Genomic DNA, 19,285 nt, shown 5'->3' on the forward strand with positions numbered 1-19,285 from the left:
GCAAAGATAGCTCAAGGAGCTTATTGATGCAGGCTACATCAAACCATCAAAAGCCCTATTTGGTGTCCCAATGTTGTTTCAATAAAAGCATGATAGGTCTTTGTGACTATGCATAGATTATAAGGCACTAAACAATCTGAAAATAAAGAATAAGTACCTAATCCCACTTATTGTAGATTTGTTTAACCAGTTTGAAGATGCTAGGTGGTTCACCAAGCTAGACTTGTAATCAGGGTACTACCAAGTTAGAATTGTTGAGGACGACGAGCCCAAGACAGCTTATGTTACTCACTATGGATCTTATGAGTTCTTGGTAATGCCTTTTGGCTTGACTAATGGGCATGTAACATTTTGCACCTTAATGAATAGGGTATTATAGTTATTCTTAAATCGTTTTGTTGTGGTTTATCTTAACGATATTATGATTTACAATTGTTCATTGGAGGAGCACATGGAGCATTTTAGGTAAATATTCCAGGTATTATGGGAAAATAAATTATTTGTGAAAAAGAAAAAAATATTCATTTACTTAGAGAGATATGTCATTTTTAGGCCACATTGTTGAAGGTGGCAAGATCCGAATGGATAGAAGCAAAGTCCAGGCCATACTAGATTGAGAGTCATCAACCAAGGTTATAGAGCTGAGATCATTATTTGGGTTGGTGAACTACTACAGGTGTTTCATTAAAGGCCATTTTACCATCACTACACCATTGATAGATATGCTCAAGAAAGGGAGAGTGTGGGATTAGAGTTAGGAATACCAGCAAACTTTTGATTAACTGAAGCATGTAGTGATTGAAGAGCTTGTTCTTGTTTTGCCATATCACACTAAGTCGTATAAGGTGCATATAGATGCATTAGACTTTGCTATTAGAAGGGTGCTAATGCAAAACAACTATTCGGTTATCTTTAAGAGCTAAAAGCTCAATGAGATCGAGCATAAATATAAGGTTTAAGAAAAGAAGATGACAGTAATGGTGCACTATTTACACACATGAAGACATTACCTATTAGGATCTAGATTTGTGGTTAGAATCAATAATGTTGTGCCAAGCTACTTGCAGACTCAAAAAAAGCTATCTCTTAAGTAGGCTAGATGGTAAGATTTCTTTATAGAGTTTGATTTTAGCATGGAGTACAAGCTTGAAAAGGCTAACTTATTGGCTGATGCAGTCAGTAGGAAGACGATGATTGTTACCATCAGCCGACCTAAAAGTTCTTTGGTATTGCACATTAAAGAATGACTGGCCCATGATCCTACAGCTAAGATGCTTATGGAGTATACCCAATAAGGTAAAACTAGACATTTTTGATTACATGATAACTTACTTTTCACCAGAAGGAATAAGATATTTATGTTGCATCATGGGAAACTCCGCAGGAAAGTTATGTAGGAATGCCATGACTCTAGGTGGGCTAGCTACCCTAGAGTGCACTGCACCTTAGCACTGATGTAGGATATATATTACTGGCCTTATATGCAGGATGAAAAAACTTGTCTTCCAACAGGACAAGGTGGAGCAAAAGTTCTCAATCGGTTTATTGGAGCCATTACCTATACCAGAATGCCTATAAGAATGCATTTCATTGGATTTTATAGTCAAACTACCCAAATCAGATGGGTTTAAAAGCATCATGGGTAGTGGTGGATAGATTTTCTAAGTATAAAACATTCATTCTAGCAACCAAAGAGTGCCCAGTTGAGAAGACAACCCACTTATTCATGAAGAATATGGTGAAGTATTGGGGCATACCACAGACCATCATTAATGATTGGGATGGGTGTTTTATTAGGCAATTCTTGATAGAATTATTCAAGTTATTAGGGTCAGATATAAATTTTTCACTAACAAGCATCCACAAACAGATGGGCAAATTGAGCGAGTTAATGGTTTATTAGAGGTCTACCTTAGGCATTATGTTAGTGCAACACAGCGAGACTGTCCCAAGCTATTAGATATTGCCTAGTTTGCTTATAACTTGTAACGGAGTGAGGCGACAAACTAGAGTCTATTTGAGTTAGTGATAGGCCAAGAATCACTTACCTTAATAGCTGTTGCAGCAGGCTACATTAGACCTAATCTAGTGGCAATAGGTTTGTCAAGGTTTGGAAAGAGCAAGCAAACCTTATAAGAATCTATCTACACAAAGCAGCTAAAAAAGTAAAAAATGGGTAGATCACAAGCGATGAGATATGCAGTACTAGGTTAGAAACTTAGTGATGAAGAAGTTACATTTAGTCTTGTGCCATAAAGGCATCCATAAGGGCTTAGTCTAGAAATATGAAGAACTTTTCAGAGTTCTAAAGAGAGTAAACTAGGTAACCTACAGGCTGAAAATGCCATCGAAGCTCAAGGTACATCCAGTTTTTCATGTCAGCATGTTAAAACCATTTCATGAGGATTAGAAGAATCTAGCATGGGTAGAGTCACAATGTGTACCTATAAGGATGAAGGCCTCATATGACAGAGAGTTAGTTGGCAGGGTTTTAAAGTGGTAGAATTACATACCAAGGTATAAGTATTAGGTGTAGTGGAAGGGACTTCCCAACAGTGAGGCAAGTTGGGAACCAGCTGAAGCTTTTGGTAGTTTGAAGACTAGATCAACCAATTTCACCAGAGCACGTGACGAGGGCGTCGTGGAATCAGGTGAGGGAGAATGTCACAGTTCATACGGATGCAACAAAGGCCTAAGCACCAATGATGAGGGCTCAAGTGCAGGCTCGTCATAGGGTCCTAGAATTCACGCGCAAGCACAAAAACCGCCTGAACTACCCACACAAGCTCCCCAGACCAAGGTAAACGCTTCTAGAAAGGCCTCAAATAGATTAGAACCTGCTGCAAGCAGACCAAGCCCAAGTACGAGCGCACCAGGCCCTAGTTGACCTAACAGACTGAACTTTTTAAAAGGATCTAGAAACTTCTAAGAATGGGATAATTTGAACTCTTGATGTATATCTCATATAATCTCTTTATAATCTCGGACTCTGTAATAGCAATTGGATTGAGTCAATCCTAGCCAGTGATTCATGGGGACTTTAACTATAAATAAAGGGCCTCCCCACCCTCATTTGATGTACTAAAACACTTGAGTGAATATAAGTTACAATATTTTCAAGCATCTTTTGCATTCTAGCCTTTTCTAGCTTTAGAATGCCTTTTAGTGTCCCCTCATTTGATGTAGTGAAAAACTTGAATGAATATAAGTTACAACATTTCTAAGCATCTCTTGCTTTCTAGCATTTTTTAGTTTTAGAGTGCTTTTTAGTGTTTTTTTGAGTGCTCACTCTTAGAGAATATTTTCAAGCTGACTTAGGCATACAAGGAAGGAGTCTAACCTAAAGTCGCACGGAGCGTTGGCATAAGTTCTAGGCCTGTGACATAAGGATTAGGATAAAATAATTTATTTATTCGTCAAAATTATCTTTATTTAAAGTTTATACAATTTAAGTTATTATTATAATTTTTAAGAATATAATATGACATATAAGTTTAATCTTATGAATTAAAATCATTCTCTAATAGGATGATTAATCCTTTTTATAATTTTATCCATTTTTTTAGATACAAATCAAATATAATATAAGATAATTATCATTTTATCTTATTTATCACCTTATGCATCAAAGATGATATTAAACTTTAAATCTATTCTTAAAAAAATGATGAATAATGGATTTGAATTACAAAGTATGGGATTGTTAATGTACATAAAACTCATATATATATATATGTACAATCAACAAAAAAATATATGTTCATGGGTTTAATTATATGTACATCCGTAAAATTTAATAAGAAAATCAAAAGAATTAATGGATTTCAGTGACTGTGAGTAGAGCACGTTTCGTCCCTATCACTGTCGTTTGAGCGTAGGTTCGATTTTGAGATCTAGTTGTCACTCGTTTAAGCCGGAAATTAAGAAACAATTATAAGCACCAAGGCCACTAGTCTCATCTTTATCAAAAAAAAAAAAAAAGTTCGAAGAATAGGTTATGAAACACAAAAAGAATTAAAACTTCTAATCTCACCAAGACTAACCCAACCTCCATTATTTCATTTCAAATATTATGCTGTCAAGCTTTCAAATTAAAGAACACGTTTCACCGCTCACTTAAATACTGCTTGGGGTTGAAGAAGAACATATTGTATGTTGAAAATTTGGAACAACTGGGAAATTGACAATTTTTCTGACTGTGGCAAACAAATGAATTTGCTGATGACCTTACCAAATTAGGGGTGAATAGAACTCAAAACTTTATAGAATGATTTAATTAGATGTGTTTTCTTTTTTTGATTCGTGGCTTCTTAAACTTACTTTTATCTCTTTTGGCCCTGCCTAATAACAGCATATTGCTTCTTATTCCTTGTAATGTCCTGCTTTTTATAATTAAGAAGAGAGATGCCCCACTTCGCAAGGGGTAACGTTTTATAATTATTTATAAAAGATATTAAATTAATGGTATATAAAAGTAGTTATAATAAAATCAAGATAATTATTTTGAAATGATGATTTTTTAAATTAAAAATAATATAATATATTCAATAAATTATTTTATTTAAAATTTTATTCTTAAATTTGATTTAAAATTATTTTTATCTTTAAAGTACTTTGATAAATTTAATTTAACATTATTTTTTATTATTCTTTAACAAATATATATATATATTTTTACAAATTTTATACATAAAAAAACAAAAGCCCAAAATATATATCACAAAGATATGGGCCAAAACCTATAAAGGATGGCTTCAGCCTTCCATTAAGACTTGAAGAAGAATAAAATTAATTTTTTTTTTTATATATAATAAGTCTCTCAAATTTTACCAAATGTCAAGTAATTATAAATTATTTTTTTCCTAATTAATGACAAAGAACTCAAATTTAATGTTATGTAGATTGATTTACCTTAAAAAAATTTGGCCAAACTTGAGGTTATTAGTTAACAAGGAAGAACCGATCATACGAACATCTTTAACGGGCTAAATTATGTGTTTTTGTTGCAGGTCCAGTAAAAAGGAGGCCCGTTTAAATGAAATATTTTAATAGTATTAAATATTTATTTATTTTGAAGCAGAGGCTTGGCTTCCAACTAGGTAGATGATATGTATACATCTTTTTTCAAGACTAAAATGAAAATGAAAAGTTGAGTATCGTTGGTTCCTTGGCTCTCTAAAGGTATATTTTTATCGGCCAACTAGGATGCAAACATGCAGCTGTTTATCCTTTTTCATTGCAACCCTTAGTCGTTGAATTTCATGACACGTTCATTTGCTCCAAAAGGAAGTATTTAATTATAAATTTATTTTTATCCTAAAGACTTAAAAGTAATTTTGAAAACTTAAACATTATGTTGAGTATGTGAAATAAATGTATTAAACCATTATATATAACTTTTTTCTTCTATTTAATATGTAAAACTTTTTTTTTCAAATATATATATTTATATATATGTAAAACTTTTCTAAGATAAATTGCAAACGGCTCTGACCTTTTGTCTCCGATGGTAGTAGGAGGACTTTAAAACGTGTAAGTTAAATTCATCATCTTTTTCCAATTGTACAAATCATTTTTCTTTTGGCCATCAGGTAGAGAAGATTCTCATATATATGTATATATATGTATGTATATGTATAAAACAAAGAAGAAAAATTAAGTACGCATCATGTTGAGTCCACTCTCCTAATTAATATATAGCAATCTTTAATTACTTTTAATGGTGGTACTTTATGTTTTCTTTAGTTTTAATATGTTAGTTGGGTTTTCGAGAATAATACATAGAGTTGAGTTTAATAATATTAATTAGTAATTATTGTTTTTGGGTATATTATCATAATAGGGTTTATTGTCAATGGCTCACGTGATTTGATAAAATATTAGAATTTTAATTTTATAAAGTTTGATTCATGACAACCTCAAATATTACACAAAAAAAAATAAAAATGAGCTTCTAGTTTCTTGTTACGCACAAAAATCAACTTGGAAATTAATAATATATTTTGGAAGGATAACTTTTTTAGCAAATTATAAATCCTATCTTAATAACATATTTGAGGAATAGTGGTTTGAAGGTAGAGAAATTTAAAATCAAAAAGTCTATGACTATATATAGATGTGGATTAATTATTATGGGGTCCAGTCGTGAAACACACATTTCTATCGTTGTTATATAATCCATTAGAAAAAGCATTATTTGACTTTTTGCTTATTTATTTGTTTATTTCGGTTTCTTGCAAACAAGTGTCAGCTCGAAAAATTCTTTTAAGCCAAGGGAGATCCGCAAATATAGATTTTCCTACAAGAGATATACCTGTGTGACTATCAACAAAATCAACTTGGTAGAAAATTCTTGCAGTACCAATTTCAAACCAAGGACATGTGTGTTCGTATCAACAAGAATTTTATACTGCAATACACGTGTGTTGGTCGTTTCAAAGCGATCGGTCTATCTTCAGATAACGTGAAAAAGATTTTCAAATTTCAAGTGTACGTGAAGATCAAATTTTAGGAGCGAATTATAGAATTTATGAGATAAAAAAGCTTGCCTTTTATTACGTAACTCAAAAGTCAAAACCATGGAAAAATTTAATCATATGCCTCAGCTACATATATACATATACATATACATATACATATTATTATTATTATTATTATATTGAATTGATTGGTATTACTTATGGCACTTGCTTTTCAAAAAGAAAATAATTTTAACAAGTTTAGCACTTTATCTATACTAATTTTTTTTTATCAGGTATGTTGCATATGAATATCTATTTTTTATTTATTTTTATTATAATAATTATACATTGAACATATAATTACATATATTGTGTATAAATAAAATTTATATATTATCAAAAAAAGACACGCATAATGCATATATACTATAATTAATAATAGTTTATTGAATTATATTTTAAAATTTTAGGAAAACCAAAAACCTCGATTAAAATTTCGTGTAATTAGAAACAAAAGCAATGAGCTATTTGATCATTCCTAAATCTTATAAATTATAACAATATTTCAATTTAGGACCTATCTAAAAAACCAATTACAAGATGTCAAACGAATTAAGTGTAAAAAAAATTTAGAGAATGCAATGAAAGTAGCTCTAATTGTTGGCAAAATTCTTTTTATATCTAATAATACATAGACATTGATGTTATCTACTTCTTATCGGCTATCGGACCAATGTATAAGCAAGATAAAACTCATACCAATAAATAATAAGAGCTCTCTAATTATTTAATTTTTAATAAAGACAAATAGAAAAGTGAATTGATATTGTTATTTACTATATTCTACAAAATGAAAAGTTATTTATTATAAATATTTGGTTTAATGATCTAATTAGATAGAAAAAAAAAAAAAAGCATTGACAGAAGTAGAGTGAAAATACTGTGATTCAAAGTTAATATATAACTTAAAATGAATAATAATCATAATTAAATAGTAGTGATGTATGAATTGAAATAAATCTTAACTATTTAAAATCAATAAAATAACTAATGAGCAGCATCATATAATTAACTGTAATTGTTGATTAATATATAACTAATAAAAAATTTAAAATGACATTTTGGAAATGAAATTGATGAAGATTCATTTTTCTGTCGATAGAAATATTACATGTAAAAGAAAAAAAATTTAAAAAATTTACTATTTCAAATTTATGCTTTAATAGAAGAAAAAAAGGGTTTGAAAAGTAGTTATTAGGGAAGGCTCGAAATCTAAAATCAATTTATAAATTTAATGTTAAAACTAAAACATTCCTTTCTTTTATTGAAAAACTAAGAATTTTGCCATTTAACTAAACTCACTTTTCTAATATTGTGGTTTGTCCCATCACATAAACATGTGAAAAAGAATAATTATCTCACATAGAAGCCAAATGTCATTTTAACTTCATACATGAAGTTCATTAAGTTCTTTATTAAAAAAAGGTAAATAAAAATAAGAAATCAAAATTGATACATTAAAAAATTTCATTAAATAGATCCAAGATGTAAAATTTGAAAAAATTTTAACAAATTGTGATATATTTATTAAATAGATATTTTAATAAAAATATTGATAAAATTTTTATTATTAAATAAGTATCGATCAAATTTGAATTATAAATAGTATTTTTAATAATTTTTTTACATATTGTTGATTTTCACATTTAATTCTATTATCTATCAATTTAAATTTTTAATTAAAATTTTTATTAAATTATTTTAAAAAATAAATTTTACAAATTTCACCTAAATAATTTTTTGTAACTTTTATCCGATAAATAAACGGTATATGCAAGGGTCAGCAAGAGAAATGTGAAAATAACGAAAATAAGGGGGAAAAGTAGTTGCATTCCATATAGAGAATATGTAGGAAAGGTCAGAGATGTAATTAACACGCAAGGCTGCATGGAACTCAGCTTGACCGTAATTGGTGCTATAAAATGCAAGCGAGAGTGCAGGGTCTGCCAAGCACAAAGTCCAGCAACCCAAATGAAGTCACCTCCTCCTACAGCTAGGGTCGCAATGTCTTATCTCTTCCTTTTTCTTCTCTACTCTTATTCATGGGCAACTTTGGCCTACACTCATCATCACGACAGCTTCCTCCAATGCCTTTCCCTACATTCTGGTAACTCTACTTCTCTCACCAAACTCATTTATCCTCGAAATAACCCTTCATACACATCAGTCTTGGAGTTTTCGATTCGGAATGCTAGGTTTTCTACACCAACCACCCCGGAACCTTTAGTCATAGTTACCCCCTCCCACATCTCTCACATCCAAGCAACCATTAATTGCTCAAGAAATCATGACATGCAGATCAGAATACGGAGCGGGGGTCATGACTACGAGGGTCTTTCTTACGTTTCTCAAGTTCCGTTCGTCATCATTGATTTGATTAATTTGCGGTCAATCGATATTGATGTAGAAAATAACACCGCATGGGTTCAAGCTGGTGCTACTATAGGTGAATTGTATTACAGAATTGCAGAGAAAAGCACAACTCTTGCCTTCCCAGCTGGTGTTTGCCCCACAGTTGGTGTTGGAGGTCACTTTAGCGGGGGAGGTTATGGCATGTTGATGCGAAAGTTTGGCCTTGCTGCTGATCAAATAATTGATGCACACTTAGTTGATGTTGATGGCAGACTTCTTGATAGAAACTCTATGGGGGAAGATCTGTTCTGGGCCATTCGAGGAGGTGGAGGATTCAGCTTTGGAGTCATTGTCTCGTGGAAAGTAAAGTTAGTGTCTGTTCCATCAACTGTGACTGTCTTCACGGTGAACAGGACATTGGAAGAGAATGGAACAATGCTTGTTCACAAGTGGCAATCTGTTGCAGAAAAGATTCATGAAGATTTGTACCTTAGACTCTTTTTAAGAGCTGTGAATTCAAGCCAACAACAAGGGAAAATAACAATACAAGCTTCTTTCACTTCCTTGTTTCTTGGTAGAATTGATCAACTAATTGTATTGATGCAAGAAAGCTTTCCAGAGCTTGGATTGGTGAAAGAAGACTGTATAGAAATGAGCTGGATCCAAAGTATCCTCTACTTCGCAGAAATCCCACAAAGTGAATCATTAGATATTTTGCTTAATAGGACAGGTACTCCCTCATTCTTCAAAGGGAAATCGGACTATGTTAAGGAACCTATTCCCGAATTTGCATTAGAAGGTCTATGGCAATGGTTTTACGAAGAGGAACCTGGGTCAGTGGAGCTTATCTTCAGTCCTTATGGTGGCATAATGAATGAGATTCCGGAGTCTGAGACTCCTTTCCCTCATAGGGCTGGGAATTTATTCAACATTCATTATGGAGTGGGATGGACAGAGGAAGGTCCTTCAGCATCTCAGAAGCATATAAGTTACATGAGAAGGCTTTACAGGTACATGAAACCCTACGTTTCAAAATCTCCCAGAGAAGCTTACATGAACTACAGGGATCTTGACCTTGGAATTAATAACATTGGTAAATACACAAGCTATGGACAAGCAAGCAAATGGGGTCTTAAATATTTGAAAAATAACTTCAACAGATTGATTCATGTGAAGACTACGGTAGATCCCCAAAATTTCTTCAGACATGAACAGAGTATCCCTTCTCTTTTTCGTGGCTGAGCAAGAGAGACAATAATCAGTGTTTTTTCTTTTTTTGGTTTTTGAATAAGGCATGTTAGTTATATATATGGGTGTATTAAAGATCAAGAATACGACTATGCATTCTCCGAAATAGTTTTATTCATTATATATCTATGTTAAAAAATTATAGTTATATACATTCAGAAAAAAAAAAAATCTGTCTTGGAACGTCCTTTATATGTTTTTTAATAACAATTTATTTTATATCTTTTGGTTTTGTTTAAGTACTTTGTGGTATCCTTTCGGGTTTTCTCAAATAAATTACATGCCTTTATTATTATTATTTTTTGCTTGCTATTGGACTCTTGATTAATTACTGTATGAGGTACGGAACAAAGAAGTTGTAATATGCCGGTTCCTAACCCTAGTTTATTATTTTTGTGGCAGTGCTGGCCGTAGGTAAAACGATCTAATTCGTTCTAACCCAATCCTAATCTGATCATATAAATAACTTTTTTTAAAAAAATAATATGATTCAAACAAATCATAATGATTTAAAAAGAAAAAAAATGAGATAGGATGAGATAATTTTAGGTGAAACTTACCCCAATCCGATCCAAAATATTTATCAAAATAATTATCTTATAGTTTGATAAATATTTTATTCCCTTATTATATATAGTGTTAAATAATTTTGGGTTACATATTTTCTCTTTATTTTCTTCGTTTTCTTATTCCTCTGCCTCTGTCTCCGTTCTTTCTAAACAATTTTAAACCCAAAACCTTACAAGTCATCACCCATTTTTTCTCCCTGACTACCATGGGACTGTGTAAGGAAAACACATGAGGCTTGTTTATGCTGTTGAGGTTGCGATGGGAATTTGGAAGGTTTTCTTTGGAGTGTTCAAGTCGCTTCCGTTTCTTCTGTAAGTTTTAGGGATCTTTGAGCGGTCCTTATTAGCAGTACTTCCAGCATTGCTAAAATATGCTGCTTGATGATGTAAGTGCTTTTGTTTTAGAGTTTTAGACTAAGTTTTTAGTACAGACTAGCTAGTTTGATGTTAGTAGGGATGTAAATAATATTTTAATATTCGTAAGGTATTCAAGTTCGATTTGAATAAAATTTGAATTCGATTTAATTATTATCGAGTTAAGTTCGAGCTCGAGTAGTTCGACTCATCGATCTAGTCAAGTTTGAGTATTTTTATACTGAACTCGAGAGCTCGTGAGCCTAATTGAGCTTTTATATTTAAATAATTTTTTATTATTTTAATTAATAAAATATCTCGAATTCGAGTTTGAGTTCGAGCACAAATAATCGAGTTCTTATCGAGTTTAAGAATCGAATTTATTTTTATATATTAATCGAGCTTAATTGAGTGAACTTGAGTAGCTCAATTTTGATTACGAATCGAGCTCGAGCTAGAAAAATGAAATTTGATCGAGTTCGAGCCGAGTATTGAGCTGCGAGTTGGGAGTTGAGCTCGAGCTTCTCATTATATCGTCTCGACTCGATTCGATTACACCCGTAATTGTCAGCTGTAGTGTTTATTTATTTATTTTTATTTTCTGTATGAATATACAATTGTTACGTGGGGCAATACAATTAATGCAATAGACCATCGTATCATTTTAACATATATTAGCCGTCAAGCAAGTGTTATGTTACGGGTATATTTTAATTATAAAAATACTATAACATGTAACTTATATGAAGTAATATGTCATAATATATAAATTCATAAATTTATCATTAGATATAAATTTTAAGAGTCGTCATAATTTTTTTTTTGTTTAGATATGATTGATTACTTAACTGAATTTATTCCATTTTAAAAAAAAATCTCAATTAATTTAGGTACCTTTATACGAAATTAAATTTAGATTTGGGAGTTTCATTAAATTTTTTTTCTAAAGAGATTTAGAACCTTCGTATAAAAAAATTCTCATCTAAATTTTTAATATGTTAGTAAAATTTTTTTAAAAAAATTTTCATCTAAGAATTTATATAAAAATTGTTATTTACATGTTTTTAATAATTCTATCATCGGAGATTTAAAATTTAATTTTTATAAAAATAATTTATTTTTAGAAATATTCTCTAATATGTTGGTAAGATTTTCTGTAAAAAACAATCCTCTAATATATTGGTAAGATTGAAAAATTATTTGTTTTGAGAAAATTTATTGGGGATTTAATTTAAGATTTAGATCCTTCAATAATTTAGTAGGATTGAAAATATTTTTGAAATTTTTTTTGAAAATTTTTTTTTAAATTTGAAGAAAAAATTAATTAAAGTAAACAAAAATTTTCTTGCAAAATAGTATCACGCAATATTAATATAATCATGCAATAATAGTATAATATACCATGCAATAAATGTAAACTACTATACAATTAAAATAAAATATCATACAAATTAATTAATAATCATGCAAAAATAAATAAATAAAAACATCATAAATAATCTTACCAAAAATTTTCCATTCTTTAATTTAATCACTCAATTAGAATAGTGAGCAGAAAATGAAGAAAAATAATAAAAGAAATAAAATAAAACAAAACAAAAATAAAATAAAATAAAAACATCAAAAAATAAAAAAAAAGAAAAAAAAAACATGTGATCGGGTTGGATCCTTGGTGGGTAGGCGCACGGGTCTATAGCGAGTTCATGCGAGTCGTTAATGAGTTCACATGTGTTAAGATTCTTTAAAACGACGTCGTTTCAATTGCATATAAAAGCCAAAAAATTAATTTTTTCTTCAGAATGCCTTGGCCATTTCTTTCTTTAACTCGATTTTCCTTTAATTTCTCTCTAAAAAACCTTTGCTGTGAAATTCAACAACCCAAGATGACCCAGATTCCGACATCGAAAAATTCAACTAGCCAAAAAAAAATTCAAATTTTTTCAAAAAAATGAATGAACCTAGAAAATGGCTGGCACTAAAACCTTTTGGTCATCGTGAACCTCACTAGTAAATTCAAAGATTCAACAAAAAATTTATACAAAACCTAGAAAAACCTAGAAATTCAAACAAATTAAAAAAAATCCAAAAATTCACTAAAAACCAACCCAATCTCAAAACTCAAAAAATTACCTCAATCCAAACCAAAAAAGCAAGAATCAAAACATTAACTTCCAAAACACTCTGACAGTCCCAGAAAATAAAATTTCCACAAATTTCAAAAATTTCAAAAATCCTAAACTATTTTCAAAACAACCAGAATTGGATCCCAGAATCGATTTTAAAAAACACCTAGCCTTGAATACTTAGAACGTAAAAACTTTAACATCCCAAATTGCTTAATTGTTTCTATGTATTGCTTGATTTTTGCCAATTGCCTCCCATATAATCTTTGTATATTTTCCATATTTCTTTTTGTATGATTTCTGTTTGATTGATTAGGTTTATATAAGGTTTTTTTATAAAAATTTTTGGAATTTTCATTGAATGCCAAGAATTTCATGGTCTGATTTGATTTTTTCAAAGTCTCATTTTTACCCATTGTAGACACCCAATTGGGTCCGGGCCCAGATCAATTGGGCCTGGCCCAAATGGGTAAGGCCCATTTCAATCCTGTATATTTTTTTCTTTTGTATTTTATGTATTCTATTATTATTATTATTATGTATATCTTTATTCATTTATTTATTTTTATTCAGATTAGATTTATATGTATATTATTTATATAGTTATATATTTATTATTATTATTATTATTATTATTATTATTATTTTTGTAAGATATTTTTGGATTTATCTTATTTTATTATTATTTTTTTTAAATTATCTGTTCTGATTTTTTCCTGATTATCAGATATTTTTTTTACTATAATATCTTTTTATTTATCTGTTCTAATTATCTATTATTTTTTATATTTATTTGATTTTTTTTTTTTTTGGAAGGTTGAGATTGAAGCTGAAGAATCCTACTGGGAGTGGGGATTCAATCTAAAGAGTCCAATTGGATTCAAAGACTGAATCCCCGTCCAAGGAGGAGTTGGGATTGATCAGAAACTCCTGATCAACCCCTATATAAAGGACCCCCTGGAACAGTCAAGAACACAGAGAAAACAGAAGCAAAAGCTACTGATTGAGAGAATAGGGGTGTTTAGAGAGCTAAGGAAAAGTTTAGGAGTGTTCTGGCAGTGAGAAAAATTTTTTAGAAAAATTTGGCGAAAAAATTTTCTGGAAATTTCTGGGAAATTTCCAGATTCCGGCGAAAATTCCGGCGACTTTTGAATTTTCCGGCGACAATTCCAGCGAACTTTGAAGTTTCCGGCGACAGACCCAGTTTCCGGCGGAGAATCCCAGAAACCGGCGACCATCCGGCCAACTTCCGGCCAATTTCCGGCGAAATTCCCAGATTCCGGCGAATTTTCCAGAATCCGGCACCGGCGTTCTTCAAATTCTAGAGAGAAGGCAGAGAAGAAGGGAAGAAGAGAGAGAGAGGGGAGGAACGGTCTGCTGAAAAACGGAGGAAGGTGCCTTTTATACCCTCCCAAAACGACGTCGTTTTGGCTTTAAGTTAATAAGAGGATCCGCGCGTTTTGCCGAACCCGACCCGACCCGAAGCGTCGACCCGCTTTCTGACCCGCGCGTTTCAGCCCCTCCGAGCCGAGCCGAGCCGAGCCGAGCCGCACCAAGCCGAGCCGCGATCCGAGCCGCTCCAGGTTTTTTTTTTTTTTTTTTTTTTTTTTGAATTTTTTGAATTTTTTTTTATTTGACTTTGATTTTGATCTTGATTTTTTTTTTCTTCTTTTTTCTTTAATTAATCCGACGACGGAGCCTCTACAAGTAAAAACAGTAGTTTTTCTTGCATACTCCTGAGGTGAGGGAATTTTCTCAATTTTCTGCTAAAAGTATTAGAGTCAATTGAGAATAATTTTCGATAATTAATTAATTGGTTGATCTTGATTTTTCTTTAATTAATCCGACGACGGAGCATCTGCAAGTGAAACAGTAGTTTTTCTTGCATACTCCTGAGGTGAGGAAATTTTCTCAATTTTCTGCTAAAAGTATTAGAGTCAATTGAGAATAATTTTCAACAACTAACTACTTGGTAAAATTTTAAGGCTTTTGGATAACACAAATTCAAGCTGGTACCATCTTTTGATGGGCGTTGTGAGGGTGCTATAACCTTCCTCACACGTAACCGAACTCCCGAACTCTGTTCTGGTTAAGCAGACCCGAACCTATTCTTTTAGGGACCCTTAAGCTTAGGTGTTCCCTAAAAGGGCAGATTCCTTAGGTGGCCAATCACACCTGGATAAAAAAAGATTGGTGGCGACTCCCTAAAGTCAATGTCTGGCGATAGATCCCCGGATCTAGACGTTACGACAGCTTGGCGACTCCACTGGGGACCTGAGAGTCAGGCTAGCAAATAATTTGTGTTATCCAAAAGCCTAATAAAATTGAACCTTTTTGTATATATGTATTATTATTCATTCATGTCTGTTAATTATGTCATTCATATGCATGTGCATAACATGAGCTCTACACCCGAGCTCCGTCCCTTTAGGAGGGAGTAAAGTACCTATTGCTTTCGTGAGGTCTAATGCCTCCGCAGTGGCTAGCGAAATACTCCCACTCAAATTGAACCTTTTCCGCTTGTAGCCTGTAATGGGTGAGGATTAGGGTGCCTTACTAGTCTGTGATGGACAAGGATGTAAGGAACAATTTGAGGACCTTTAGACTTTAACCCTAAAACCACATATAGTGAACCTTAAGAGTGCCTAACCCATAGATAGAGCCATCGTTTTTCCCTGCTAGAATTGACCAAAGGCTAGGATCCATCCTTTTACTTTGTGTGATGTTAAAATTTTTTTTGTTATTTATTCTTTTTCTGGGTATACTAACCTTTTTTTCTTTTGCATTGGTTCATGTGCACATCATAAAGTTGCATAAAGAACATTTGCCTGAAAAACGGTCTTCAACAAATTTTTTTTCATGGACACCAATGAACGCCTAGTTTGTTCTTCATCAGTATTAGCACCCTGTGGGACACCTAATGAGGTAAGGGCCTTGTCAGAAAAGACCCAACTGAAGATGGGAGATTGCTTGCCAATTGGGTATGAGTCTACTCTGCCTCAAGAAACATCTGTCCTCCTCAAACAGAACAATTTAGAAGATTTGGTTGACATCTGGAAGAAGATGAGTCCGTCAAGACAAGAGCAGTTTTGTCAGAAACATGGGCATATAGCACACCTTCTAGCAGTGGCTGTTGATGATCAACTAATTAGAGCTGCAACACAATTTTGGGATCCTACATACAGGTGTTTCATCTTTAATGAAGTTGATATGACTCCCACCATAGAAGAATATTCGGTCTTGTTGGGTTTGTATCTCAAGACTCCTGACAAGATATATGTCAAAAAGCGTAAGTCAGGATTTCGTAAAAGTCTGGCTCAACTCATGGGGATAAACAAGGAAGTTGTGGATTCTCATACAAAGAAGAAACAGGAACAGGTCTGCCTACCTTGGAAGTTCTTTCATGAGTTTCTGATGCAACATGCCAATGAAGAACGGGGGTTGGACATATTTGCCTTGGCTATATACGGACTGGTAATCTTTCCAAAGGTTTTGGGACATATTGAGATAGAGGTAGTTGATTTCTTCGAGAGTGTGATCAATGGCTGTAATCCCTCAACGGTGATATTAGCAGAGACTATCAGATCCTTGAGTTATTGTCGTCGGAATGGAGGGCGCTTCATAGGATGCATACAGTTATTGTATGTGTGGATGAAAAGCCATTTCGAACATGGAAATGGTGCTTTCTCGAAGATTTATATCCGTAATCGCTTTCCGATCAAGGAATTCTGCGAAAGTGGTTGGTCAAAGCGGAGGTCTAAACAAGAATGGATAACTTTCTTACAAAAATTAGAAAGTGCCAGGGTGAGATGGTTAGCCCCATGGATGAATCGTGAGCCTATGTTATACCAATGTGGGGATAGTACAGAGGTTCCACTTCTGGGTTTATGGGGAGTGACGAATTATGCACCGCTCCTAGTAAGGAGGCAATTGGGGGGAGAACAGTTCATTCCTGTGACTTATGGGCTTCATCAGTTAGATTTCTCTTACAGTGAGCCTAAAGCATTTCAGAGGATGAATGAGATGATCAAAGCATGGAAAAATCCCCAAAGAGTGAGTCCTGGACCATTCACTGAAAAAGTCACCCCAGGTTACTTGGTTTGGAGAGCAAAGAGAAGACAAGAAATGGTATTCACTTATGAAATCTCTCAACCACCAACAGAAGAAAGACTTGAAGAGACACCATCAGAGTTAGAACTGACAACAAAAGAATTTGAGTCTGAAAAAAGCCAGTTAAAGCAAGAGATTCAGAAACTTCAAGAAGAAAAAGCCCAGTGGAAAGGTAGAGCCGAAAGATATGAAGTTGAAGTTCACAAGATTGCTAGAGAACGTGATACAGCTACTGAAGATCTAGCAAAGTTACACCAGGAGCATAAGAGGCTATGTGTGAGGGAAAGAGCCAAAGGGATAACCATTACCGAGCTGACTGAGGAAAATACAAGATTGAAGCAAGAGTATACCGAATTGGAAGAAGAAAGTACCGAAGCACAGGCAGAACTTAACATGCTGAACAGTTATTTGAGCGGGCTAAGTCAAAGGTTGGAAGAACAAGGAGATCGCATCGCTGCACTGGTCAGAGAACATAGAGAATTATCATACCAAGTCTGGTGTGGTAAAAGAGAGAACCTAGGAAGGCAAAAATACATTGAGCACTTAACAACCCAGATCCATAAAGGGGTATGTAAGGCAAAAGAGATGGTGGAAGAGGCAGAAGCATTAAGACAAGTGGTGGCCCAGTAGGAGAACATGGACAGCGTCTGTTGAACTTCATAGAAGAAGCCAAAGCTCAGTATGAACAGATCAAACAATTTTATGGCTATAATTCTAGAGGGATAAACTCAATGTAGATCAAAGTTTTTTGGAATAAATGAAATTTTTTTAGTTGAATACCGTTTTAAGGCAAATGTTCTCTGCATACATGCATTTTTCATTCATTGCATTCTCATTCATTACACTTTAACCATGTGATAATCATGCAAAGTTACTAATTCTGAGGTATGGTACTCAAGGTTCCAAGGATAGCTCCATCTAGCGAAAACCCTGCCCATCGTTTCAACACAAGATCCAGAGCAAGGCAAATGGAGCAGGAAAATTCTCATAGATTCGAAAAGCTAGAAAAAGCTCAGGAGAAGATTGAAAGTGAGCTAAGCAAGATTCTGGAGGCTCTAAATAACATGAACAAAGGAAAAGGAGTTGAAGGAAGTACAAGCCAGCAAGAAGTGGCTGACCCTTTGTACCCTCCAGGTTTTGGCCCGCCTCAAGCTCCGTCTGCCCAAGAAGTCCCACCACAACATTTCGCATATCCAACATATCCTGGAATGCCATCAACTTTTAACCCAGGGCAGTATAACAGTTATATAAATCCTGTCTTCACTGAAAAGGCAGTAGAACCAATTCCTGATCTAGATGACTTAAAAGAGAAGGAAAAGGAAAAGATGAAGGTAGAAGCTGAAGAAAGTTCCAAGATTAGCATGCTAGAGCAAAGGCTAAGGGCTGTAGAAGGATTTAGCTTTTATGGGTCAGTTGATGCTGCTGGGTTTTGCCTGGTTCCTGATGTGGTTATCCCCCATAAGTTCAAAGTACCGAAATTTGAAAAATATGACGGTACAAAGTGTCCCAAAACCCACATCACCATGTACTGTAGGAAAATGGCAGCTCATGCGCATGATGAAAGGCTATTGATGCATGTTTTTCAAGACAGTCTTACTGGCTCTGCGGCCAGATGGTATGTTCAGCTGGACAGAACTCGTATTCGCTCTTGGAGCGATATGGCGCATGACTTTATCAGTCAATATCGACATATCATCGATTTGGCCCCAGATCGTTTGTCTTTGCAGAACCTGGAGAAGAAGTCAAACGAATCCTTTAAAGAGTATGCCCAGAGATGGAGGGATATTGCTTCTCAGGTACAACCTCCTTTGACTGAGAAAGAAACTACAGTGCTATTTGTTAGCACTTTAAAACCTCCCTATTATGAAAAGATGATAGGGAATGCAACAAAAAATTTCGCTGACATGGTAATCTCGGGAGAGATCATTGAGAGTGCCATCAAAAATGGCAAGCTAGAAGGAAGTGAAGCATCTAGCAAAAGAGTCCCGAAGAAAAAAGAAACTGAAGC

The 19,285-nt window shown here is 33.5% G+C and overlaps 1 pseudogene across 1 annotated transcript; it reads left to right on the plus strand.

The window, feature by feature from the left end:
• Window positions 1-8,463: 8,463 nt before the first annotated feature.
• Window positions 8,464-10,269, plus strand: LOC111274107 (tetrahydroberberine oxidase pseudogene; annotated as a pseudogene). Its single transcript, XR_016334284.1, has one exon. The product of XR_016334284.1 is annotated as a tetrahydroberberine oxidase pseudogene (transcript).
• Window positions 10,270-19,285: the final 9,016 nt, after the last annotated feature.

Source organism: Durio zibethinus, chromosome 26 (assembly GCF_047325235.1).
Source record: "Durio zibethinus cultivar Kanyao isolate XHJ-2024 chromosome 26, ASM4732523v1, whole genome shotgun sequence".
Classification (NCBI taxonomy): Eukaryota; Viridiplantae; Streptophyta; class Magnoliopsida; order Malvales; family Malvaceae; genus Durio; species Durio zibethinus.